This window comes from Lissotriton helveticus, chromosome 5_1, assembly GCF_964261635.1.
Source record: "Lissotriton helveticus chromosome 5_1, aLisHel1.1, whole genome shotgun sequence".
In the NCBI taxonomy this organism is placed as follows: Eukaryota; Metazoa; Chordata; class Amphibia; order Caudata; family Salamandridae; genus Lissotriton; species Lissotriton helveticus.
The window spans coordinates 306,929,825-306,957,410 of record NC_136065.1 but is presented as its reverse complement, the minus strand read 5'-3'; the positions used below and the strand labels follow the sequence as shown (position 1 = coordinate 306,957,410).

Sequence of the window (27,586 nt, the reverse complement as noted above, 5' to 3'; positions counted from 1 at the left end):
AGTTGGAGCGCACAAGAACGGAGTTAAGCTAAAAGTAACTTTACCTTATGTTTACATGTGCACAATTCCGGTTCTCCCCCTGGTGGGCAAGGCAGACCTGGCCTCCTTTAGTGTACTAAATTATGTTTTCCTTGGAGCTAGCTTCTTGTGCGGTTCGGGGAACTGGGGCAATCTTACCTGTACTCAGCCCCTACAAAGCCCACCTCTCCTCTGACCTATGCCGACCCCTTCCTCATTGGTCGCCACTACATTCTGTTACACTCAGTCATACTTGTTGAGGTTGACACCCAGGTGTGGATTCTGTCGAAGGCCTTTGGGGCTGCACCTGCGATGTAAACATTGGACTCCCCTGCTTCACCTAAGAAAATACATTAAAAAAACGTGTTTTACATGTGGGCCCGTAAAGCTGCAGGTTGCGCGGTCTGGGCGCTTTAAATGAAAGAAAGGTGTTACTGTAAGGCCACGTAAAGACCCCGCTGTTATGGTGGCAGCGGAAAGAGGTTGTTCACATGCCCCTATGTTGTGTGGGACGCAGGTGTTAGGGTGTTTTGTTGAAGTTGGGGCACTTCTCGCCTTCCACCACTATGTAGGAAGGCTTGGATGAGCTCAGCTGAAGATCTTACCTTCCTTTGCCAGATTCCTGCTGGAGGAGGGCTCCTCGCTCTTCCGGGGTGGAAGCGGAAAGAAGCATGCACTCCTCTCTGAAGCCGCCACCCCCCCCCCCACTCCTAACAGAGATGTCTGGGGGGTCAACTGGGACAGGCCTTGAACCTGAGGCGCCGAGATTCTCCCCCGTTCCCACTTAGTCAACTGAAGGGCGTTATTACATCGCCCTTGAAGAGAAGCGACAGTTTCCGGCAGGGGGCGCCAGCCAGGCCGAATCGGCGGTGAGGCACAACCGTGCCAGGCAGAACTCTGGTACCCATGGGCGTCCAAGTGTCACCTCTGGGCCCAGCAGGCGAACAGCGCTGGAAACAGAGAAGCCGTGGGGCAGTATGCACCAGCCATAGTCAGAAAAGTTCCTATATATAAAGTTCCATGCCTAGATAGAAGTTGTCGTTTTTTGATTGCACTCTCTTAGAAACTGCAATTATGTCGTGTTGTATGCAATAAGTCGGCAACGCCCCCCATCCAAAAAAACATGCGCTCGCCAGGCACCCGCGGCACCTGCGCTTTACTTATAGCATTTTAAAAGTAAAGCGCGGGTACCGCGATTATACTAAAATGAAAGAAATAGATGTTTTTTCTATTTCTTTCATTTTGGTATAATCGTGGAACCCGCGCTTTACTTTTAAAATGTTATAAGTAAAGCGCGGGTGCCGCGATTATACCAAAAGTAAAGAAATAGAAAAAACATCTATTTCTTTCATTTTAGTATAATCATGGCACCTGCGCTTTACTTTAAAAATGTTATAAGTAAAGCGCGGGTGCCGAGATTATACTAAAATAAAAGAAATAGATGTTTTTTCTATTTCTTTACTTTTGGTATAATAGTGGCTTTACTTTTAAAATGTTATAAGTAAAGCGCGGGTGCCGTAATTATACAAAAAGTAAAGAAATAGAAAAAACATCCATTTCTTTCATTTTAGTATAATCGCGGCACACGCGCTTTGCGCTCGCCATGATGTAGACTTTCATCTTTTTGCCGTCCCGCTTGGACGGCTTCGGCCTGACTTCCTTGTGGCGCAAAAGGTTTCATTATCTTTATAGGGCCATCTGTTTGACCCCATAAAGATAACAAAGCTTTTACGCCAGAAGGAAGTCAAGTCAGTCCGTCCAAGTGGGACGGACAAAAAAGAGAAAAGTGTACGTCACCACAAGCTCTTTCCCAATGGCCGGCCATAGTTTACATGAACGGTGACGCCGGCCAATGGGAAAGAGGGGCGGGGCTTAAAGCTCGATATTGAATCTCCCTCAATCTCATAAGATCTCGCAAGCAAGACTGGGCATGCGCAGCCATCGCATGCTTCAACCTAAACATGGTGGATATCCCTAATGTAAAGTAAAATCTGTGGGAAGTGTTAACATTTGAAAAGGATTTAGTGTTAGTGTTATGCTGTTTTCACGATTATCAAAAACCAATGCATGCTACTGTTTGCATTTCCTCCATGCGAATGGCTTATTTAAAAAAAGTATGGAAATATAAGAAAATGCTTTTCGTTGTAATAACAGTATTTGTTTATATTGAATCATTAATTCAGGGCATTCTTTTTTTTCAGGGATTCGAGAGATGGTATTAAATGTGCTTTCAAACTATTTCTAAAATTATGAAAACTTGGAGAAGTACAGCTGTTCTTGTTGTTGCTGAACAACTTTTTTTTGTACTGCACATTTAATTGCTTTTTTTATTAAAGTGCATATTAACGTTAGGTTTGGAAATTGTCTGGATTTAGGCTAATATAGTTGCCTTCTGTTATTACTCTTTTGTTTTTGGTGTTTTTTAAAATATTTAAAACATTTATATCCAAAAGCATTCTCTTTATCGATTAAGCCGAAAAAAATGAACTGATCATTGCAAAATTTATGCTGGATAAAAGGAGAATCCAGTTATGCAATGGATTGAGGCTAATGTAGTTGCCTATTTATAAAAATATCCTGGATTTTGGAATTTTTTGATTGAAAAAATGGATTATTCGGGGACTTTTTTTACGTAAGAAAAAAAAGACTTGGGAAAAGATCGTGGTGATAGGAGTTGTTGACTCGTGGTGACTCAAGGAATATTTCACACTCCCATTGAGTTGAAAAAAAGAAGACATCTTAAGGTAGGAACCCCAACTTTTTTTTTGTGAAAAACATTTTCCAAAATTCCAAATGAATTGTTGATAGAGTAAAAAAATGATGAGTAATTTTGAAATGATTTTAGTATGTTTTTAAAATCAGTAGTGTAAAATGTACGCAATACTGTCAAGGAAGTCAGAAGCCACCATCAACTTAAATTGTTGAAGTTTAGCCAATAGTCTCTCGGACATTTCTTTGCTTTTTTGGGAAATTCGTGGATTCAGGCTATCTGACAGTGATTGCACTAGTCTCATTTACTGGAAACGTTGCTCCTTTTTCAAAATTTCCAGGAAATTATAAAAATTAGGATGATGACGAGCTACAGTTTTATTAAAAGTATTATGCCATCCCTCAATGGCATTGTTTGTTTTTGCACCACCCTCCAAGCAGGTTGAATAGCAGTTCCGCCATTCTATAGGATACTTGGGTTTCCTCCTGCGTCCCCATCCTGCTTAGACGGCCAATCCAGGTATCCTCAAAGTAATTTAGTATTGGTGTCAATTCTTTTTCATTTTGGGAAAAAAGAATCAGATTCTGTAATTGCAGTGTAGTGCTCATCTACACTCTCAGGTGGCACAAAACACAACGCAGTTAGTTTTCGTAATTCAAATTGTAGTTTGCTGCTTGATAAATAGTCCTTAACCAAGGATAATTTCTGAATCTTACCCCAATAAGCCTGCGAAAAGTTTAGGAAACATCCTTGGATTTGCGTTTCTGGGTATAATATTGTAATTGTAATAATCATTGTCAATTCAAAATCAATAATTACTTTTCGAGGACTTTTATTCATGGTTTTGCTTTTTATTACTGACAAAATTCAGTGTACGTAGAAGATTGTTTGTCAGGCAGCAAAGCATACACTAAAGGGACTGTCGTGTCATTTGTATTAGCATGAACAGTGTAAATTTGAGAAAATGTATGGGGTGTTGATTTGAAAGTACCATCCATCATCCAAACTGGACTGTTCTCAAGGGTAAAAAGGTTATGGTTAGTGCTAAAAATTAAAATTCATTTCAGAACGTCTCCATTATCATACAAAAGAGAGCTTCCATTAGAGAAAGTTAGCAAGAAATCATTAGGGATGTTAATATCTACAACGTTGTGGGGTGTTATGTGGTGGGGATTACTTGTCACTTTTTCTCTTTGATATAACAAATAGTTGCACACAGTTCCCCTGGGAATGGTGGTTGCGTAGTGCAGGGTGTTGTCTTCCTCTCTTCCTAGGGTGCAACAGGGAAGGGTATCCCTTGTCGGAACTAGGGATGCCTCACACAACAGGCTGGTTTAACGGCTGTTGTCATGTCACCAGCTAGTCGTATCGTGTCATCATCGGCTCCCTGCTCCAACGTCAAGCCGGCGCTGCAATGCCTGACGGGTAGCACGGGGTGCTACACTCTTGTGGAGATCTTTTGTTCCTTGCCGGTGGATGTAAGGGTGTGAGGGCCCTAGTGAGTGAAGTTGTGAGCGTGGGTGAGGTGAGTTAAAGGTTGGTGTGGTCTACTGCTTTGTCTTTAATCATGTAGTTCACCACCTTAATAAAAAGTGAGGGGCAATGGGACTGCAGTAGTTACGAGAAGTCAGTCCCGTTCAACCCTCAATCGTGAATAGGTCGTTACGAGAAGTCAGTCCCGTTCAACCCTCAATCGTGAATAGGTTTTATTAAGGTGGTGAACTACACGATTAAAGACAAAGCAGTAGACCACACCAACCTTTTTTAACTCACCTCACCCACGCTCACAACTTCACTCACTAGGGCCCTCACACCCTTACATCCACCGGCAAGGAACAAAAGATCTCCACAAGAGTGTAGCACCCCGTGCTACCCGTCAGGCATTGCAGCGCCGGCTTGACGTTGGAGCAGGGAGCCGATGATGACACGATACGACTAGCTGGTGACATGACAACAGCCGTTAAACCAGCCTGTTGTGTGAGGCATCCCTAGTTCCGACAAGGGATACCCTTCCCTGTTGCACCCTAGGAAGAGAGGAAGACAACACCCTGCACTACGCAACCACCATTCCCAGGGGAACTGTGTGCAACTATTTGTTATATAGATTGTTGGGACCGCACACTGGACCCCTATAAATATTGTCCCCCCGATGTCCCTCCTTGTTGTTGACTTTTTCTCTTTGAACCATACGTCTGAGGTTGGGGATGGAGGGCATGCTCCCAGCAACATGCAAAGGTATGTTCTGAGCCACTTCCCTCAGTATTGTACCACAGTTTTCATTGTAGTTGTGTGCTAGAAGTTTAATTTGTTGTACATGTTCCTGTACTTCTATTTCCATTGCAGAGGCAGAGTGGTTATGGTCTGTTGTCCTAACCACGGTTTCTTCCAGAGTAACCGCTCTGCCTGTGCAATAGGGCGAGAGATATTGCACACACCTCCAATGATATCTGGGTTCAACGGATTTATCTTTACAATAGAAAGGTTATTTCCTGTCCAAGATTTGACATACGTTGCTTGCTTGCTGCAGGACATTGTTGATTTATCTGTTTAAAAAAAAATATATATATATATTTATGCATGTTTCCTTTTTTTATTATTAATTGCTGAGAGGTAAGTACTCTTAAAAGTTTTTGAAAAATATATTGGAACACAGTCACTGTTATGCACTTGCTTGTTTTGTAATTACTCTTTGTTCCTTGTGTGCGAAACAGCTTTCACAATTAGCCATTTTCTTCCTCGTTATGATTTTACCACATAATTTTTACAACAAATGTTTTTTTTATCTCATACATGTTTTTATAACGCATGCTTTTACCACTTATTTAAGGGAAAATGGGTGATTCTGGGGGTTCTCCCCCACAAATTATTTATGTTTTACCACATAATTACGGGAAGATGGAGGGTGTGGGGGGTCTCCCCCACAAATACATTGGTTTAAAAAATAAAATGGGTGTTAATGGTATGCATTGGAAAAGCATGTTTGAGCTAAAAACGTGCGTGGTAAAAAAAAATTGTGGTAGTGGCATGCTATGTTATTTAAAACTCTGTTCTTACCTATTTTACTTAAATGTATCTTTGATGACAGTCTCTGTAGTTTTATAGAGTTTTACAGGTACTTACTGTGTATATCTGTTGAATTGTTTTCTGGAGAATCTTATAGGCCGCTGCTTGGTTTGATTGAAGGAAATAAAGTTTTTTAAAGGATTAGATTTCTGTAAATATAAAAAAATTGTACAATAAGTGATTTTCTATTTTTAAAAATTATTCTGTGTTGACTTGCTTTATTGTTTGGGTTTTCAGTCTCATCTATCTTCTTCTTTCCGGATAAAAAGGTCTTGGTAAAGGCATACTATATCTTTATCTGCGTTGTAAATGCTTGTTTTATATTGCTACCTAGCCACAGTTATGAACTTGTTTCTTTGGTACTCACAGTTTACTTATGTAATGGAAAGCATCTCTTTCAACTTGGTTTTTATTGTAAGAGCTTTAACCACACTTTTTTTTACAATGCTTGTTTTTTTCTTCACCAAACTAGTTTTGACACTGCAGGCTTTTACCACATTATTACGGGACGTTGGGGCTGTGGGGGGTCTCCCCCCTCAAATACGTATGTTTTACCACATAATGATGGGAAGATGGGGGGTGTGGGGGTTCTACCCGCACAAATACATTGGTTAAAAAAATGTGTGGTAATGGTATGCGTTGGAGAAGCATGTTTGAGCTAAAAACATGCGTGATAAAAAAAGGCATGGTAGTGGCATACTATGCTTTTTAAAACTCAGTTCTTATCTATTTTATCTTAAATGTATCTTTGATAACAGTCTCTGTAGTTTTATAGTGTTTTACAGATACTTACTGTGTATATCAGTTGAATTGTTTCCGTTGCTTGGTCGTTTGAGTGAAGAAATTAAGTTTTTTATTGGAATAAGATTTCTGTAAATATATAAGAAAATGGTACAATAAGTGATTTTCTTTTTTTAAATACTGTTCTGTATTGACTTCTTGGGTGACTTTATTTTTGGATTTCAGTCGCTATCCTTCTTCCTCTTTCAGTAGACTATAAAACACTTCAGAAAAAGGTAAAAACTGATATTCTTCATAATAATGTAATACTTCAATTGATATATTTTTCTGCCCATCTAATTTATTTGCTTTTTAATCAGAGTATGCTTAGACAAAAATACCTGTTGTATTAAGTTTCACTACAGAGTTCAAAGTGGAGTGTTTAGTTCCCATAGCCATAGACGTAGATTGCTCAATTCCTTGCCACATAATAAAGCAATATTCCAATAAAACTGGTACTAAGGAAACTAGTCTTTCAAGTTTAGATGGCACACAAGACTAGAGAGAGAAAACTATTTCTCATGCTTTAAGGAACCCACAGGCCATAGGTTCTCACAATTTGAGATAGGAAAGTGCTGTAGCACACAATTCCACAGTAGACATCAGATCTCTCGTGTGCAGAAACTACCTAGCCCAAATACTGAGCAAAATCATGGAGCTGGAGTGAATTGAACGATTGTCTTATGTGAGGCAGACAGAGACACACAAGACAAAGCGAAGCAAGAGTCACAAGAAACCTCTTATACCTACCAGAGAACTTCCCAAAGACTTCTCCATGACTGGACCATGGTAGATAATTGTTAATAAGCAGTGTTTCAGCCATGCGACTCTTGGTCTGTGCACCAGGATGCTGCCCTCTGTTGCTCACAGTGACTTGTGCTTAAAAGGTTGGAAGAGTGCCTTCTGAGCTAGGTTGTGTGTGTCTGAAGATGTACAAGGTCTTTCTCGTTAGGAGTGTTGTGCGTCCAGAGAGGTTTGTGAAGCTCAGGACCAAATGTTTGACGACAACTGTTGATTACACAGTGTAGATTCTGGAGCAGGCAGAGGTGTCGCTTCAGTCTGTAGAATTAAAGGAAACAAAGAAGATGTGGATGTAGTGGAGGTGGACTTGGTGGACGTGATGGTGGAGGACGTGGTGGTGGTGGACGACGACGTGGTGGTGGATGACATGGTGCTGGAGGACCTGGTGGTGGAGGATGTGGTGGTGGTGGAGGACGTGGTGGTGGACGTAGTGGAGGTGGTGGTGGGCATGGTGGTGGTGGAGGGTGTGGTTGGTGGAGGGTGTGGTGGTGGACATGGTGGTGGTGAACGTGGTGGGCGTGGTGGACGTGGTAGTGGTGGTGGACGTGGGGGTGGATGTGGGGGTGGATGTGGTGGTGGACGTGGTGGTGTTGGACGTGGTAGTGGACATGGTGGTGGTGGATGCGGTGGTGGTGGATGTGGTGGACTTGATGGTGGTGGAGGACATGGTGGTGGAGGACATGGTGGTGGAGGACGTGGTGGTGGTGGACGTGGTGGTGGTGGACGTGGTGGTGGTGTATGTGGTGGTGGTGGATGTGGTGGACTTGATGGTGGTGGAGGACGTGGTGGTGGAGGACATGGTGGTGGAGGACATGGTGGTGGAGGACGTGGTGGTGGAGGACATGGTGGTGGAGGACGTGGTGCTGGAGGATGTGGTAGTGGTGGAGGACGTGGTGGAGGTGGTGGAGGGCATGGTGGTGGTGGAGGGTATGGTGGTGGAGGGCATGGTGGTGGTGGAGGGCGTGGTGGTGGACATTGTGGTAGTGGATGTGGTGGTGGTGGACGTGGTGGAGGTGGACGTAGTGTAGGTGGACGTGGTGGACATGATGGTGGTTGACGTGGTGGTGGACGTGGTGGTGGACGTGGTGGTGGTGGACGTGGTGGTGATGGAGGACGTGGTGGTGGTGGACGTGGTGGTGGTGGACGAGGTGGACATGGTGGTGGACGTTGTGGTGGTGGACCTGGTGGTGGACGTGGTGGTGGTGGACGTGGTGGTAGACGCTGTGGTGGTGGATGCGGTGGTGGTGGACGCAGTGCTGGTGGTGGACGTAGTGGTGGTGGACGTAGTGGTGGTGGATGTGGTGGTGGTGGTGGACGTGGTGGTAGACATGGTGGTTGTGGTGATGGATGTGGTGGTGGACGTAGTGGTGGTGGACGTAGTGGTGGTGGTGGATGACGTGGTGCTGGAGGACCTGGTGGTGGAGGATGTGGTGGTGGTGGAGGACGTGGTGGTGGACGTAGTGGAGGTGGTGGTGGGCATGGTGGTGGTGGAGGGTGTGGTTGGTGGAGGGTGTGGTGGTGGACATGGTGGTGGTGAACGTGGTGGGCGTGGTGGACGTGGTAGTGGTGGTGGACGTGGGGGTGGATGTGGGGGTGGATGTGGTGGTGGACGTGGTGGTGTTGGACGTGGTAGTGGACGTGGTGGTGGTGGATGCGGTGGTGGTGGATGACGTGGTGCTGGAGGACCTGGTGGTGGAGGATGTGGTGGTGGTGGAGGACGTGGTGGTGGACGTAGTGGAGGTGGTGGTGGGCATGGTGGTGGTGGAGGGTGTGGTTGGTGGAGGGTGTGGTGGTGGACATGGTGGTGGTGAACGTGGTGGGCGTGGTGGACGTGGTAGTGGTGGTGGACGTGGGGGTGGATGTGGGGGTGGATGTGGTGGTGGACGTGGTGGTGTTGGACGTGGTAGTGGACGTGGTGGTGGTGGATGCGGTGGTGGTGGATGTGGTGGACTTGATGGTGGTGGAGGACATGGTGGTGGAGGACATGGTGGTGGAGGACGTGGTGGTGGTGGACGTGGTGGACGTGGTGGTGGTGTATGTGGTGGTGGTGGATGTGGTGGACTTGATGGTGGTGGAGGACGTGGTGGTGGAGGACATGGTGGTGGAGGACGTGGTGATGGAGGACGTGGTGGTGGAGGACATGGTGGTGGAGGACGTGGTGCTGGAGGATGTGGTAGTGGTGGAGGACGTGGTGGAGGTGGTGGAGGGCATGGTGGTGGTGGAGGGTATGGTGGTGGAGGGCATGGTGGTGGTGGAGGGCGTGGTGGTGGACATTGTGGTAGTGGATGTGGTGGTGGTGGACGTGGTGGAGGTGGACGTAGTGTAGGTGGACGTGGTGGACATGATGGTGGTTGACGTGGTGGTGGACGTGGTGGTGGACGTGGTGGTGGTGGACGTGGTGGTGATGGAGGACGTGGTGGTGGTGGACGTGGTGGTGGTGGACGAGGTGGACATGGTGGTGGACGTTGTGGTGGTGGACCTGGTGGTGGACGTGGTGGTGGTGGACGTGGTGGTAGACGCTGTGGTGGTGGATGCGGTGGTGGTGGACGCAGTGCTGGTGGTGGACGTAGTGGTGGTGGACGTAGTGGTGGTGGATGTGGTGGTGGTGGTGGACGTGGTGGTAGACATGGTGGTTGTGGTGATGGATGTGGTGGTGGACGTAGTGGTGGTGGACGTAGTGGTGGTGGACGTGGTGGTGGACGTGATGGTGGTACTGGACGTGGTGGTGCAGGACGTGGTGGTGGTGGAGGGCGTGGTGGTGGACGTGGTGGTAGTGGACATGGTGGTGGTGGACGTGGTGGAGGTGGACATATTGGAAGTGGACGTGGTGGACGTGATGGTGGTTGACGTGGTGGTGGTGGATGTGGTGGTGGGGGACGAGTATATAGGACACGAAACAGATTTAAAAGGGTGGTCCCTTCTTATAGCGCATGTGAATGTCCCTTAGCACCCCGTTTATAGTAAACAGGGATTAATTGATCAATCACGCATGATGATCGCCCTATACAGCCCAAACCTGCATTTAAAATTTAAAGCGCTTTAAAGAGCAATGCTATGTTAATAAAAAAAACACGTCTTGTCTGCAGGGAGAGTGGCTCATGTAATGTAACTGGGTGTCTTGTAAAGGTCTCTACTACTCTTGAGTTCAGTTTGCATTGTATGAATTTGCAAAACAAACAAACAGCCAGCAGACCTTGTAGAGCAAGAGCCTATGATATCCGTTCATGTAGCACACGCACAGCAATGAGGGATCTGTACAGCCCAGTACTGTACCCTACACAACAAACAAATATCCATTCATGTAGGGCACGCACAGCAATCAGGGCTCTGTATAGCCCAGTACTGCATTTAAAATTTAAACACGTCCTGCCTGCAGTGAGAGTGGCTCACAAAGAAAATAAATAAATAAAACAAGCGCGGTACGCTAAAGTGAAAGCGACCGCGTTGGGAGCTGAAAGTTCACGCTGTGCTTAATGAGCTATGACGAGGGAGGAAAGCCGCGCTCGGTCCCGTGGACCCTAGGCCAGGGCAGAGAGAAGGAGGAACAATCACCCGCCTTTGGCCAATTGCGTGCTGTCTTTCTTAGAAAGACGCATGCAAAGGCCAATAGCGGGTGAAGAAAACAAAAGCACATGCATGAGCGTGTGTTCCAAAGTTTAAAGCCTTTACTAAATGTCTCGCAGACAGGGCATGCATGATGGCTCAGGCGAGGCCAAAGAAAAACTCAACAATATCAGTTATAATAACTAACAGGCATGAAAGGAGCAGTTGTGAGACTTGTACCAAAACATTACAAGAACCAATCTAAGAAAGGGGCATTAGGGCCTTAGTCTTCAAAAGTATTAATTTCATGCCCTTACCAACCCTCCTGTCCACCAAACTCTTCTTGTAAATAAATGTTAGAGTGACAAATATGTTTCACAATTATTCTATAAACGTGGAAGCTCAAAACATATTTAACAATTAAAACATTGTAGTTATGTTTAGGCATCCAGTTTGAAAAAGTACAAATAACGGATTGCCAGCCTGCGATGGGCAGCCACGTCTCCCTGCAGTGTAAAAATAGCCACAGTTTCAGCCTTTATCACACATAGACATCAGGACTTTGAGGGTTATTTGAAGCTCCTCCCCTGTTTAGAGGGGATAAAGGCTGACTTTTCAAGCACATCCTTCACCTCCGCAATTCCCAGAACGCTATTCATTCGAGCGAAGAGGTCTTTTCAAACATAAAAATGACAAAACTCTTTCACGAGTGAAGCACAGAGAAATCCTGTTCACTAGAGAGAGAAAGCAAGAAGGGGTCGGATTCAAGTGAGCAAGCAACTCACAGATGCATTACTGTTAATGGAGATATATTAGACAATACTATAAGCAACTAGTACTATCAGTATTTTAAAGTTCTTTACCACACATAGACCCCTGGAAGCACCTAACATCTTGCACTCAATGTGTAAACATCTGGTCCTAACATGGTACTCACACTCTCCTTTTTATGTGGTATGCACAGCATAAACTGCTCCACCAATTTTTTTTGAGTGCCAATTACTTTACGAGGCCTGTACACTAGAGGTGGGCGAGCCAATGAAAGCTCGAGCCATGCTGGAACCACATACCTGCCTCTGGCTCAGAACAGGGTCCTCTTGGACCCACAAGGCCAAAACGAACAGAGCTTTCATCTGGCTGCAGCCCACACACCAACCTAATGCACAAAAAAAAATAGAATAAACATTATCCCTTGATGTGAAGCATGAGAAGGAGTAAGAGGTCCTGGTCCAGGGGCTGAATGATACAATGTAAATCAGATAGCCTAAAGTTTTTCCTGGCTTCCCCACTTGAATAAATTGTGTGATCTTAGGCAGATATTATTTTTCACAGTGCTTCTTTTTTCTTTATAGCAGTAGAACGGAATTTGGAATACTTGAGTTCAAAGTGTTTGCTACACATGCACCGCTCATGTCCAATGTAAATAGTCTATAATGTTGCTCCATATAAGAATCCAGGCCACTTGTAGGGTGCACATGACAAATGACTTGCCTCTTAATTCACTAATGCCATTGTAATCATGGCGGGGGATAGTGGGTATGAATATTTTTAAGTTCATGTTGGAGAACTGTTACCTTAAAAACATGTCGCAATACAGTGATATAATCCGATGTACTAAGGTGAACTGCTTCTGCAAGTTACAGAAATGAGCTTTTGTTAATTTTGAAGAGTCCTTATAATATTTTTTTATGGTGTTTGTTGCACAGTTTGCATGCCAAACATTTTAAGGGTACGGGTGGTGCATGGGCTCTTGGACCCCATCCAGACTCTCGGCTCTCCCAGTTAATTAGTGGCTCCCTTTGAAATCTCTTCATCGCTACATCCAGTGGTGCTCATCTCAAACTTTCCTTTCTGTTTCTCGAGTGGCAGATATCTAGCAAACTTCCCCATCACAGGCACTTAGGTGTGCTCATACAATAGTGGCATTTTCTACGTAATCTCTCCACCAGTCTCTCTCACGTGGCACTAGGTAATGTCTCACCCTCTTTTCCTCACATTGCAGTCCGCATGTAAACTCTGAACAACATGTTATTGACCATATAAACTCTTCAGTGGTATCCACTTTGTAAGCTCTCCCCTCTGTTCCTGGCATAAAACTCAACTTGTAAACACTCCACCTTGGCACTCCGTTTGCGCACACCATGTGCTTGGTCTCCCATCTGAAAGTGACGATCGCCTGTAAACTCTCTGCCTCCGATCATCAAGTGCATTCACTATGTAATCTGCCCACCTATGTTCCTCCCATGGCACTCACCTTGTAAACTCTCCGCCAGTTCTTCTGATTCTCCTTCAACATCCACGTCCAGAGCATGTTCATCAGCTCCGGAAACTGCTCGTACATGAAGGTGGCCCTGGAACTGCCAAGCATTCACCACTAGATGGCAGTGAGGAACCGAGTAAAAAAGCAGAACACGTCCAAAGCACAGGAATGCCTAAAAGAATGATTAAAGAGGAAAACTGACACGAGAACTGGTCACTGTTTACTTTAGCAGCATGGACACGGGCAGGGCTATCCAACACGGAGTGACTTGTGCCTCGTGACGGCCTTGGTCAAAGGTCAAGACGGGCACTGTTATCTTCATGGCGCGCAAGACCAGCCACCGAAGTCCATTAAAACAAACAAACAAGAGCTCGCGCGGCAGCAGGGGGGAGGAGGGAGGGTGGTCTGCGCGATTCACTTGCGGGAGTGATAATTGATACTATATGGCGGTGCTCGCTCCCACAAGTCAATCTCCAGACGTGCCCACGTTACCATTGAAGGCAATGTAACGCGTGCACATGCTTGGCTGAAAAGCCAAAGTGATCGGAAAAGGTCTTTTTGCCTTTGCAGCGCATGCACGCTGCGTAGGCGAGACCTAAAAACAGGATTAGATAATTTAGCTTGTTGTTTCATAGAGCTTCAGAATGCTTTCCTTTATGAAGTTTGGAGAAGATTTCAGGCAGAGCAAAAAGCCATTAAACATTAAACAGCAGAGGAATTCACATAAAAGATAGTCCTGTGGTTCAGCACACATCTAAGGAACCCTTTAACAGCGGAAGGATCATCTATTGAGAGTGTATGAAGGGTTGGATTAGATCAGAAATTATCTGTGGAAAAAAAGTAATAGTATACACATACAGCAAGGTGCAAGTAAGCAAACCATGCGCTCTCCATTGAGCTCGGGGAGGGTGTTTCGGGGCTAACCCAAAGAAAACAAGAAAAATGGGCTCATACAGTGCAAATGACAGGAAAAAAACATTTTCAAATGTATTGGCTAAGATCTTTCATCACTGAATCATGGCAGCCTATCCATCCCTAAAAGCCTCTCTCCACCGTGCTTCATACTTGTGAACGCTAGAAAGCGGAAACGGCCAGACAGGACTCTTTGCTCGAATTAGAGGAGGTGGAGGTCAAACCATAAGAGGTCACCATCTGTCTGAGAAGTCAGAAGCAGGTGCACATTTAAAAATGCAACTTGAGGAAACAGTAGGTTCGAGGCATATGGGCTGCAGACCACAAACCATTGCATAGATCACCATCTGGTGGTGGGCCCGGATGATTACACTTTGTTGTTGTCTTGGAAGAGTCTTTGTCTGTTGGATGACTCCTCCTGTAGATCATAGTGCGCATGGGCATCAACTCCATCTTCAGATTGGTTTTGTCCGCCATTGGGCTCAGATGTGTTTATTGTTCGGTCCCATTACCGATCTCTTTTCGACTTCCAGTCATTCATCATACCATCGGTATCGTCTTCGACAGAAATCCCAGTTACCCGCGTCAAAGAAAGGCTTGCGCTTCTCAATTCCAGCGTTTGTAGGGGCCTTCGGGCCCATCTGCGCCATTGGGCCTATGGCTCATGGAAAGAACACCCTTAAAGAAGTGCCCTCTGTGTGGACACACATTCCGTCACACTGATCTTCATGAGGTTTGCAATTTGTGCTTGTCTCCAGAGCACGAGAGTTGATACTGTGAGGCCTGCTCTTCGTTCCGGTCCAAGAAGGCCATCAGGGACCGTCGAGCTTGAAGAGTCATGCCGCAGTCATCTTCATCGACACCAGACCTCATCATAGACGAGGCTCCGATCGAGGTAGAGTCCAAAGAACAGCAGCTGGACGGCATTGTTTCCCAAGCAGAGGATTCAGCTTCCGGAGCCGAGAAACAATCGGAAGACGACGATCTTCTTCCAGCTGGTCAACAGGTCGTGAGTACAAGCGTCAACCTTGTTCACCCTCCCATACCGGGACAGGCTTCGGTTCCACCTCCGGGTCCAGGTGCACACCGTCCTAAACCTTCCGACGCCCCGCCTTCTGGCTCCGCAACGAAGATTCCAAAAAAGCCTCCAGTAGACTCGGGCTCGAGTCAGTCTGTTGGTCCCAACAAGCAAAAGGTCCTCAAACCAAAATTAACCGAAGCAGCCATTGGTACCGAAACCGGTCGAGCCGAAAACAAGCTCAGCACCGAAAGACGTTCCCAAGTCTACCGAACCGAAGACTACTCCGGTTCCGAAAAAAGTCGACCCGAAGCCTGCTTCGGCATCGAAAAAAACTTCGCCACCGAAGGTTCATGATTCCAAACGCACCAAAAAGCATAGATCCGAGAGAGAAACATGATACCAAGTCTTTGGAACCAAAGCCAAAATCCGCTCCAAAGACAATAGACACTGTAAAACATGGGTACTCACAAACTTTCTCTCGGGGGCCAAATTTACAGTATGGTTTGTGTCCGAGGGCCGCACTGGTGGGGGCGGGGTCAGTGGGGAAGGGGGCGGGGCTAGAGCAAAAAAAACTGTGACCATGAGGTTGATCACAGGTCCCTGCAGCGGACGCCTTCGTCCACTGAGCCACCAGACCCGGCATACACACATCTCTCTCTCTCTCTCCCTCCCTCCCTCCCTCTCTTTCTCCCTCTCTCTCTCTCTCTCTCCCTCCCTCCCTCTCCCTCCCTCTTGCCCTCTCTCTCTCTCTCTCCCTCTCTCTCCCTCCCTCTCCCTCTCTTTACCTCTGTCTCACTCACTCTGACTCTCTCACTCCCTCTCTCCATCTCTCCCTCTGTCTCATTCACTCTGATTGTCTCACTCCCTCTCTTCCTCTGTCTCACTCACCCTGACTGTCTCACTCTCTCTCTCTCTGTCTCCCTCTCTCTGTGTTTCCTTTTCCCTCACTCTATTTTCCTCTCCCTCACTCTATTTCCCTCTCCCTCACTCTATTTCCCTCTCCCTCACTCTATTTCCCACTCTCTCCTTCCCTCTGTCTCCCTCTCTCTCCTTCCCTCTCCCTCATTCCCTCTGTCTCCCTCTGTCTCTGTTTCCTTCTCCCTCACTCTATTTCCCTCTCCCTCTCACTCCTTCCCTCTCCCTCCTTCCCTGTCTCCCTCTCTCTCCTTCCCTCTCCCTCATTCCCTCTCCCTCATTCCCTCTCCTTCGCTCTCCCTCGCTCTCCCTCGCTTTCTCTCTCTCGCTCTCCCTCGCTCTCTCGCTTGCTCTCCCTCCCTCGCGCTCCCTCTCCCTCCCTCGCTCTCCCTCCCTCGCTCTCCCTCCCTCGCTCTCCCTCGCTTGCTCTCCCTTCCTCTCTCGCTCTCCCTCGCTCCCTCGCTCTCCCTCGCTCCCTCGCTCCCTGCCTCTCTCGCTCCCCCTCCCTCTCCCTCCCTCGCTCTCCCTTCCTCGCTCTCCCTCCCTCCCCCTCGCTCCCCCTTGCTCCCTCGATTGCTCTCCCTCCCTCCCTCGCTCTCCCTTGCTCTCCCTCGCTCCCTTGCTCCCTCGCTCTCCCTCTCTCGATTGCTCTCCCCTCTCGCGCTCCCTCGCTTGCTCTCCCTTCCTCCCTCGCTCTCCCTCCCCGCTCTCCCTCCATCCCTCCCTCTCCCTCCCTTGCTCTCCCTCCCCCGCTCTCCCTCCATCCCTCCATCTCCCTCCCTTGCTCTCCTCCCTCCTGCTCCCCCTCTCTCCCTCCCTCCCTCTCCCTCCCTTGCTCTCCTTCGCTCCCTCGCTCTCCCTCCCTCTCCTCGCTCCCTCGCTCTCCCTTGCTCCCTCTCTCTCGCTCTCCCTCGCTTGCTCTCCCTCCCTCGCTTGCTCTCCCTCCCTCGCTCTCTCTCCCTCGCTCTCCCTCCCTCGCTCTCCCTCCCTCTCCCTCCCTCTCCCTCCCTCGCTCTCCCTCCCTCGCTCTCCCTCGCTTGCTCTCCCTCCCTCCCTCGCCCTCCCTCACCCTCCCTCGCTCTCTCGATTGCTCTCCCTCCCTCCCTCTCCCTCGCTTGCTCTCCCTCGCTCCCTCGCTTGCTCTCCCTCCCTCCCTCTCTCGCTCTCCCTCCCCCTCGATTGCTCTCCCTCCCTCGCTTGCTCTCCCTCCCTCGCTTGCTCTCCCTCCCTCGCTTGCTCTCCCTCCCTCGCTCTACCTCCCTCGCTTGCTCTCCCTCGCTCTCACTCCCTCCCTCGCTTGCTCTCCCTCGCTTGCTCTCCCTCCCTCGCTCTCCCTCCCTCGCTCTCCCTCGCTCTCCCTCCCTCGCTCTCTCTCCCTCGCTCTCCCTCCCTCCCTCGTTCTCCCTCTCTCCCTCGCTTGCTCTTCCTCCCTCCCTCTCCCTCCCTCGCTCTCCCTCCCTCCCTCGCTCTCCCACGCTTGCTCTCCCTCCCCCCCTATCCCTCCCTCGCTCTCCCTCGCTCCCTCGCTCGCTCTCCCTCGCTCCCTCGCTCGCTCTCCCTCCCTCGCTCTCCCTCCTCACCCTGCCTGTGTGTGCCCCGGCTGTGACAGCTTCCAGGCGCACACACACAGCCGCACCCAATCACTTCACAGGTCTTTAAAAGACCATTGGCATGTTAATGAGGCTTTGTTCACCTGTTAGCGCCCCTACAGCCCCACTCTGACTATGGCGGGAATTGCCCGGCCCCCACAGAGCAGCAGAGTCTGAGTCACGCCCTGCTTGCAGACACTCTTACCAAATAAAAAAAAAAAAAAACTCGGGTACTATGTCTGCAAGGTCCGCGGGCCACCAGCGAAGGCTTGCCGGGCCGCCACCGGCCCGCGGGCCGTACAATGAGTACCCCTGCTGTAAAACATAAGCATTTCGGTCCCAAACAAGATAAATCGGCACCGAAAAAGGATTTTTCAGCAGAAGAGCTTTTCCGCCCAAAGCCAAAGACTCTTCGTAATAATCCAAAGACTGGACATGTCATTACAGTGCCTGAAAAGAGGAAAATGGACTATCCCAAACCACCTCCAGTTCCACAGGATGATGATGATGATGAAGACAATTATTCACAGGGGGTAGAAAGTGAGCATCACATACATCACACAGATGACCCAGACAATATTCCTGGGCCATCAGATGATCTCTGGGAGGATTATAATGTGCCAGATGCACCAGATCTGCCACAAGATGACACATACCCTTCTAGACCATCTCCCCCAGATGACACTATTGGGTTTACTCAGCTCATTCATAGAGCAGCCACTTTTCATGGAGTAGACTTACACACAGATCCAGTGGAAGAGGACTTCCTCATGGATACACTACAGTCGTCACATAAAACCACGACCACATTACCAATACTTAGTGGAGTGGTGAGACATGCACCAGAGGTATTCAAAGACCTCGTCAGAGCAAGGGTAAATAACCCCAGACTGGAAAAAAATATAAAGCGGCTCCAACTGACCCAGCATACATCAAAGGTCAGCTGCCATTGGACTCATTAGTGGTATCAAATGCGAGGAAAAGAGCTAACTTGCAGACAACAGGGGATGCTCCACCACCTGATAAAGAGTCCAAGCTTTTAGATGCTTCAGGGAAACGCACCATCTCACAAGCAGCCAATGTCTGGAGAATTGCTAACACTCCAGCTTTGTTAGCGAGATATGATCGAGCTCATTATGATGAGTCAGAATCACTCATGCAACATTTGCCAGAGCAATATAAGACCAGGGCTTCTGACTTAATACAAGAAGGCAAGGTTATTACAAATACCTCAATCCGCTGTGCATTAGACACTGCAGACACAGCCTCTAGAGCAATAAATACAGGAGTGCTGTTACGTAGACATGCATGGCTACGCATCTCTGGGTTCAAGCCAGAAGTACAAGCCAGTATCTTAAATCAACCCTTTGACCAGCAACATCTCTTTGGGCCAACAGTTGATAATGCACTAGAGAAAATGAAAAAAGATACAGATACGGCAAAATCCATGGGAGCTTTACAAACTCAGACCCATAGAGCGTACTTTCGTCACTTCTCATATATAGGCGCCTCTAAGGTGATTCAAACTGACAACACCTCCTCTTCTTATAAAGCACCCACCCAAACCTCACCCAGTAGAGGATATTACAGAGGAGGATATAGTGGTAACAACAATAAGGGCAGAGGCAACAACAACTGCAATGCCTCCACTCCCAAACAGTGACTTCCCTTCCATCCCCCCAGACCATTCCACTCTTGTTGGGGGGAGATTACAACAGTTCCTACCTGTCTGGAACTCCATCACCACAGACAAGTGGGTTAGACAAATAATTCAGTCAGGCTGTTGCCTGGAGCTCACTCCCAATCCTCCAACAATACCACACAGACAACGTCCCATGTCACAGGAACATCTCATACTCCTAAGACAAGAGGTTGCATCTCTACTGCAAAAGAATGCAATAGAACCAGTCCCAAAACACCATCAAAACATAGGAGTTTACTCCCTACACTTTCTAATACCCAAAAAGGATGGATCCCTCAGACCTATACTAGATCCAAGGCCCCTAAACCTGTACATACAATCCAACCACTTCCATATGGTTACACTACAACAAGTTCTGCCGTTGTTAAAACAAGGTGACTTCCTAGCCACATTAGATCTCAAGGACGCCTACTTCCACATTCCTATCCATCAATCTCACAGAAAGTACCTGCGATTTGTACTAGAAGGTCAACACTACCAGTTCAAAGTACTCCCTTTTCGGAGTAACTACAGCACCTCTAGTGTTCACAAAGTGTTTTGCAGCAGTAGCAGCACACTTAAGAACGGACAACATTCATGTCTTCCCATACCTAGACGACTGGTTAATAAAATCCAAGTCATACCACCAATGTGTACAGCACACGCATTAGACCATCTGCCTGTTGCACAGCTAGGATTCACAGTAAATCAAAAGAAGTCACACCTCAGACCATTCCTGTCTCAACAGTATCTAGGTGCCACAATAGATACCTCCAAAGCAATAGCATACCCCAATCCAACAAGGATACAAGGTATGCAAGCTCTTATACAATAATTCCAGCCACAACACTCACTACCAGCTCGCGTGTTCATGCAATTAATAGGAATGATGGCATCTTGCATTTTCATAGTACCATACGCAACACTACAAATGCGCCCCTTACAAGAGTGTTTGGCAAGACAGTGGAATCAGGCTCAGCAACAAATAACAGATCTGGTGGTGGTAGAGGACCGGACATATAGCTCTCTGCAGTGGTGGAACACCAAAAGCCTTTCCAAGGGCCGGTCGTTCATAGAGCCACATGTGGTGTTAACCACAGACACACAGTACAGGGTACATGGACACCGCAACAAAGGTTACTCCACATAAATCATCTAGAGTTGTTAGCGATTTTTCTAGCTCTAAAATCAAGCAAGCAAGGCTGTACTGGTCCGTACAGACCATATGACCTCCATGTATTACATCCAAAAACAAGGAGGAACACACTCCTTACATCTCTCCCGGCTGGCACAGAGCATTTAAAGGTGGGCCATTCCTCAAAAAATCTTTCTGTTAGAAGAACATCTACCAGGAGTTCACAATCAGGTTGCAGATCTGTTAAGTCATCAAAGACAACAGATACACGAGTGGGAACTTCATCCTCAAGTTCTTCAACCATTCTTTCACAAGTGGGTACAGCCAGAGATAGATCTGTCCGCCACACACCGCAACTCCAAATGCGCAAGCTTTGCCACCAGATACCCACACCCATTGTCCAAAGGCAATGCGGAATGGATGAGTTGGTCAAGCAAATTTGCGTACGCTTTTCCACCTCTCCCACTAATTCCGTTAGTAGTACGCAAGCTACAGCAACATTCCCTCACATTGATTTTCATAGCACCAACGTGGGCAAGACAACTGTGGTACACCACACTACTAGAGCTCTCAGTAGTACCACATCAAAAATTAAAACTCTCTCCACATCTACTAACACAGAACCATGGAGAGATCCTGCATCCAGACCCAATGCAGCTCAGGCTAGTGATTTGTCTCCTGAGATCTTAGAATTTGGATACCTCAAACTTCCGCCTGATTGCATGAATGTTATAAAAGAAGCGAGACGCCCCACCACTAGAGCATGCTATGCAGCCAAGTCGAAAAGGTTTGTTGTGTATTGCACAAATAACAACATTAACCCCTTAGATGTTTCCCTACAAAACATAATATGCTACCTGCTCCATCTACAAAAATGTAATTTGGCGTACTCCTTAATCAGGTTACATCTTGCTGCTATAGCAGCCTATCTTCAAAACAGACAACATTTGTCATTGTTTAGCAGGGCTCGAAAAGTCCACTCGACCGCTCGCATAGTCGAGCTAAATTTAACAAGGTCGAGCTGTTTTTAGGTCCTACTCGCCCTTTCTGGCGAGAAGGAAAACAAAACAACTTTTGTCCTCGGTCTGTGAAAACGGAGCAAATGTGACAAGATAATATTTAAAGGCATTTCTATTGCTCACAAAGTTAATGAGCAATAAAGATGCTTTTAAATCTTGTTATCTTGTCACATTTGCTCCACTTTCAGAGACGGAGGTCAAGTAGGTCGAGGACATTTTTTATGGTTCTAGTCCTGCAGGACTAGTACTATTTTTGGGATTTTTCGAGCCCTGCTTAGAGTACCTGCCATCAAAGCGTTTATGGAAGGACTAAAAAGAATAATTCCTCCCAGAATACCACCCTCTCCGGTATGGAATTTAAATATTGTTCTCACTAGACTTATGGGTCCTCCATTTGAACCATTACATAAGTGTGAGTTACAGCTCCTTACATGGAAAGTTGCTTTTTTAGTTGCTATTACCTCACTCAGAAGAGTAAGTGAGATTCAAGCATTAACAATTCAAGAACCATTTATACAACTGCATCACAACAAAGTGGTTCTTAAAACAAACCCGAAATTCCTGCCAAAAGTCATTTCACCGTTCCACCTCAACCAATCTATTGAGTTGCCAGTATTCTTTTCCCAACCACAAGCAGTTGCGGAAAGAGCTCTACACACATTATATGTAAAAAGAGCGCTCCTCTACTACATTGATAGGACAAAACCGTTTCGTAAAACAAAACAACTGTTTGTATCCTTTTCTCCTCCACACAAAGGCAATCCTATTTCAAAATTGGGCTTAGCAAGGTGGATTGTTAAGTGCATTCAAATCTGTTACCAAAAAGCAAAACGCACTCTATACATTCCCCCTAGGGCTCATTCTACCCGTAAATTAGGGGCATCTATGGCATTCCTAGGAAATATACCATTAAATTATATCTGTAAAGCAGCTACATGGTCTTCACCACACACATTTACAAAACACTACTGTGTAGATGTTCAGGCAAAACAACAAGCTAGTGTGGGCCAGGCTGTACTCAAAACATTATTTCAAACTACTGCAACCGATACGGGGGGTCGCCGCTGAGGGAAAAAACTGCTGTGCAATCGATGCAATAGTGTGTGGTCTGTGGCCCATATGCCTCGAACGGAAAATGCTACTTACCAGTATGCAACTGTTCTTGGCATGTAGGGCTGCAGAACCACACACGCCCACCCGCCTCCCCAGCTACCTATATCTGTTCCAGTAACATCTTAATTAGATACACAACACATTGACATCCTTCTCTGTACTCATACAACTCCATCATTTGCCCAATGGCGAAAACAATCTGAAGATGGAGTCAATGCCCATGCGCACTACAATCTACAGGAGGAGTCATCCAACAGACAAAGACTCATCCAACAGACAAAGACTCTTCCAAGACAACAACAAAGTGTAATAATCCGGGCCCACCACCAGATAGTGATCTATGCAATAGTGTGTGGTTCTGCAGCCCTACATGCCAAGAACAGATGCATACGGGTAAGTAGCATTTTCCTTCAGGATCCAATGTGACATACTACTTCAAAGGTGCAGTGACTTTAGGTTTGGATAGATTAGCTTGGAGGCGTGTATTGCCTTGGCTCTAAAATGCAGCCTTCGCTGTCTCACCTGGGGACAGAATATAGCCAGTAGAGCCAGGCCAGGCGTGTGTGGTTCCTTACACTGACTGCAGAGTGTTGCATGTTAAAAATTAATGTTTAGCTTCAGTGTGATACACTGGATACTATCCACTACCCATGAAAGCAAGTAACTTATTCTTACATTTGAATACGGGAGTTTTGATTACCTTATATTTTACACAAAATCTCTGAAGTCACCCCACAAATGCATGTTGGTGTCTGGTCTTCCAGCCAGGCTTGCAAGAGATGACAAGTTACTCTTACAAGCCGAGAGATATGAGGAGTTCCTTCCTCCTGGCCCGAGTGAGAAGAGGAGCTTCGACTGTGGGACTGGGTGAGGGCACAGTTTCTATATTCCCGCTCAGGAAGTCAGAATGAGCAGCTATCCTTCAGGTGTCAGTGACAGAGAGGTAAGGGCCTACAGCAGGGGTCAGATGAGCTGTACTCCTCAGGGCCTCGCAGGGATGGAGAAGAACCATCACCTCGGCTTAGACGACACAAGGAGAATCTTGGTAAATTAAGGTACCATTCTTCCACTAACCTTCACTGACGTGTTAGGGTGAACTAGTGCATTGTTTTTGGTGCAAGAAAAAAACTTGCATGTGTCTAAGGGGCACAAGCCTCAACAATATTTCATGCTTTGTGGCACAAGGACAGGCAGAGGGGGTTAAAGAGCAAGTGGAGTCTGAACGCTCAGCAGAGGAACCTCTCCATGCCATTAGATTGCCCAATTGTGAAAATAATATTAAAATAAGCCTTCTATGGTGAACAAGCTATTCTCTAGGCTATGCGCATTTGCTGAAATAGCATGTTTTATTTCTTTATTTAAAAAGGCTGGAGCCAAGTGTACAGGATCATTTTAATCTCCACAGTAATAGAATGGCCTCAAACACAAATTGATGTGTTTACGTATGTACAAGACTTTCTGAATAATTCTTGTATAGCGTTTTGGTGACTCGTGCACCAAATAGATTGTCCACTCGGCATACACTGTACTACAGTGACTTCTTTGGAGAAAGAGTGACAATAGGCCATCGTGGAATAAAAGTGACTTTTACAGAACGTGAATACCAAAAAGAATACAGTGGTAAATATAATCTCTGTAGCCGTTCTTTTGTAAACTTCCAAAGGGTTCCAGACTAATATTTTGAATAATGCGGACTAATGTTAGAGAGTCATGGGAGGGTGAATGTAGAGGAGGGGGTACATACTTTAGCATATAACGTGCAGACTGCTGAACATGAACATCATGGTTTGAATTCCAGCTTTCCAACTTGGTCAATTTGTATAATCTTCAGCATGTCACTTTATATGCCTGTGCCCGAGACGATTTTCCAACGTGCGCAGGAAAAATATTCATTTATATTAAGGCTCCGGCTCAGAGTGACCCAAAGTGTGTCCCTCTTGCTCACAATGACCTTCACACCTCCCAGACTGCCATAAGTATAGTCAATGTCTTCGGTTAAAATGCACCAGTCTAAGGTGAAGCGCAAGTTTGTAGCTACTAGACATACATCTGAATTCGCTTCCAGTAGTCCAGCCTGATACTAGGGCATCTTCTAAATGTGCTACCTACTCTACTCTGGTGGGAGTTCAAAGAAATCACTTCCTCCTCCTCCCAGGAACCCATGACATTGGATGATGGGACAAACTCGATAAACACATCCAAGTTTCAATTTATTTGTAATTTGAGAGAAGATCAGATGGATTGAAAGTGATAGCAGCAAAGGTGGAGAGAGAAAATGGAAGAGCAGGAGAGATAAAGGAAAAAAGGAGAAAATGGAGGAAGTGAGAGCAGGCGCAGGAAGAGGAAAGAGAAAGAAACCATATAAATGCAGAAAGAGCCAAAGGAGGGAGTGAGTAAATACAGAAAATCAGAGGAGGAGAAATAAAGGTTAAAGTGATGGGGGGGTAGGGATACGAATAAGGACATTGTTTGAGAAGACAAGATTAGCTTTAAGCACAGAAAATGAAAGAATCAAAAGAGGAAGAGAAGGTTGGAAGCCGGAGAGGGAAAAAGAGAAAGCTACATTGAGAGCAAAGGTTAGGCATTATAAGTCGAAGGACAGATAAGGGGGAAGAAAGAGGTAGTGAGAACCAACATCATCAGAAAATAAATGGAATAAAGACACAGGTTAGTTTCCAGAGTGTTCAAGGGTCTGTAGGAGCTGAGCATTTATTTGTGGCGTAGGGCACACGGGCTACAATATCCCAGAGGCCCTGGCCTGGTGCTTGTGTACCGGAATATTTCGTTTTGGGGTTTTTAGCTAGTGGTATAAATAGCATACGTCCTTTCACACTGTTACTATCATGTCTTTACTTGACTCACATGTGCACAAGCCAATCTAAAGACAGTCCAGAGAAAGCTTAGTACGGGAAACTATTTGAAATCATTTGGTAGTCTGATGAAAAAGCTGCATAGCGTGGCACTGCTCCACATCTTAAGCACCAAAAAAGCAGCTTGATAAAGGCATGAGTGTGTAGAGGTTTAAATTTCATACAATAGGGTATGGGTTTTTAGGAACACCAAGAAGTGGACTAAATTGATGCCATGCATTATTTTTGAAAATACAGTGGTACTCATGAGAGGAACAATTTTATCATAGCATTTGGGCCACATTGTGTCCATGTAAATGAATATACATAGCCTCCAACGACCCCCTCCATCCTCACCCGACTGTTGATGAAGTCGTCGACGGCCTGGCCAGCTTTCACCAGCATCATGACTCGCCGTGGTTTCTTCAGCTTACACACCATCTCCTCCAGGGAGTGAGCGCCGATCACTTTAGTGCCTTTCGCCTCATTGGCCAAGAAGCTATCCACCTTGGAGACTGTCCTGTTATAAGCACAGACCTAGAAAGAAGGGACAGGGCAGGGTCAGAGCGAGTGATATAGGCAGACAGTGTGCACTGCATACAGACTGTTCCAGTTTCTAAATGGTACTTTCCCTGTACATAGCCATTGGGATGTTGTACAAAAACACCATGTATGGTATGGAGGAGGGCCCTTAGGGGGTAGGAACAAAAATAGTGTATAACCTTCCAGAATTTCCATAAAGAAACGGGGCTAACGCAGAGCCTTTCCTAAGGAAGTGAAGGTTAAGGAATGGGTAGGAGTGATGCTGCGTATGTGGTTCTCTTACTCCGACTGGCCCTGGGACACAATATGATGGAGGTCAGAAATCAGTTTGTCCCAAAGCTGAAAGAATTTGAGGGCTAGAGAGAACTGACAAACATAGGTGTCCATGGATATTGTATAGGGGGGGAGATAAATGAGGTCAGTTAGCAGCAAAATAATGCAAGGAGTGGTGCTCTCCTCCTAGAATGCATCCTTCTAAACTAAAGAATGCAAGTGTAGTCTAAGTGCTTTATTTCTTGTCTGGAGGTTTAGTGGGGCACTTTTTGTTATGTCATGCCAGGATTCCGGAACCTATTCCTCCAGGGTTGTTTAAGGGAACGCGTGGCCACCTGCCGCTGCTGTCATTCATGCAGAATCGCTGCTGTCAATAACACACAAGCAAGCCTCCAGCACAGAGAGGTCTCTGCTGCCCATGCAAACAGTGTCCTACAGCACTTACTCCCACACAGAGGCAACACCATCTGCTCACTCCTCTAAAAAGGTTTCCTGGCCACAGCACCTATCTACGTACCAACAACGACCATCATCAACTACACCACCCACAACGCTGAAATGAAGGCAAACGAATCTTGATCCACACCAATAAGCATCTTGCACATAGGTTCTAAGTACCATATGCACCTTTTCTTGCAACCTGGAAGCAAGTGGTTGGATTTAGTTTTCAGACACGGCCTAAACAAGTCAATCACTCATACATCTATAAACTGCGAGTGACAAATAATTCTGCACATATCTTCTGGTGTTGGTCGACACACAAAGGCTCTGACAACCTCTTCAATATATATATATATTTTAATTTAACAATGTTATTGAAATCTAAAACACAATATTGTCCTTCTGCTGCTGTCAAATACAATTCAATAATAACCTCTTCAATATTAAATGTGTGATATATATGTGTGTGAATATATATATATATATATATATATATATATATATATATATATATATATATACATATATATATATATACATATAAATAACTATATATATATATAGCCTCACACTTTAGACGCCTTAACTTCAAATGACCACATTCTTCTCGTTTCCAATGTAGTGCTAGGCAATTACTCAATGTGTGTAAACATGGCTGCCTATTGATTAGAGGCCAAATTACATCAATAATCTTTTATTTCAGGCCCACTTTGGGAAAAAGGGAAAAGTATTGGCTTGCAATTTAAATGGCAAATCATAAAGATAGTGGACAAGTGATCAGGATAAATAGGAAAGATGACTGCCAAAATCATAATGCTACTGATACTGCTTTTGAATATTTTTTTACGAAATGAAAGTGTGTGAAATAGAGGTTCGGGAGATGTAGACTAATCTTGAGAAGAATAAAAAATCAGAGGCAA

General features: G+C 46.2%; 1 long non-coding RNA gene across 4 annotated transcripts in view; it reads left to right on the top strand.

Moving 5' to 3' along the window:
* The window catches only part of LOC144754482 (uncharacterized), a 620,848-nt gene extending 614,485 nt beyond the window's left edge, over window positions 1-6,363 (top strand). For all 4 annotated transcript variants that reach the window (XR_013594731.1, XR_013594730.1, XR_013594732.1 and 1 more), the window contains 2 exons: window positions 2,220-2,762; window positions 6,029-6,363. This is a non-coding gene — a long non-coding RNA (uncharacterized LOC144754482). The remainder of the gene's footprint in view (window positions 1-2,219; window positions 2,763-6,028) is intronic.
* Window positions 6,364-27,586: the final 21,223 nt, after the last annotated feature.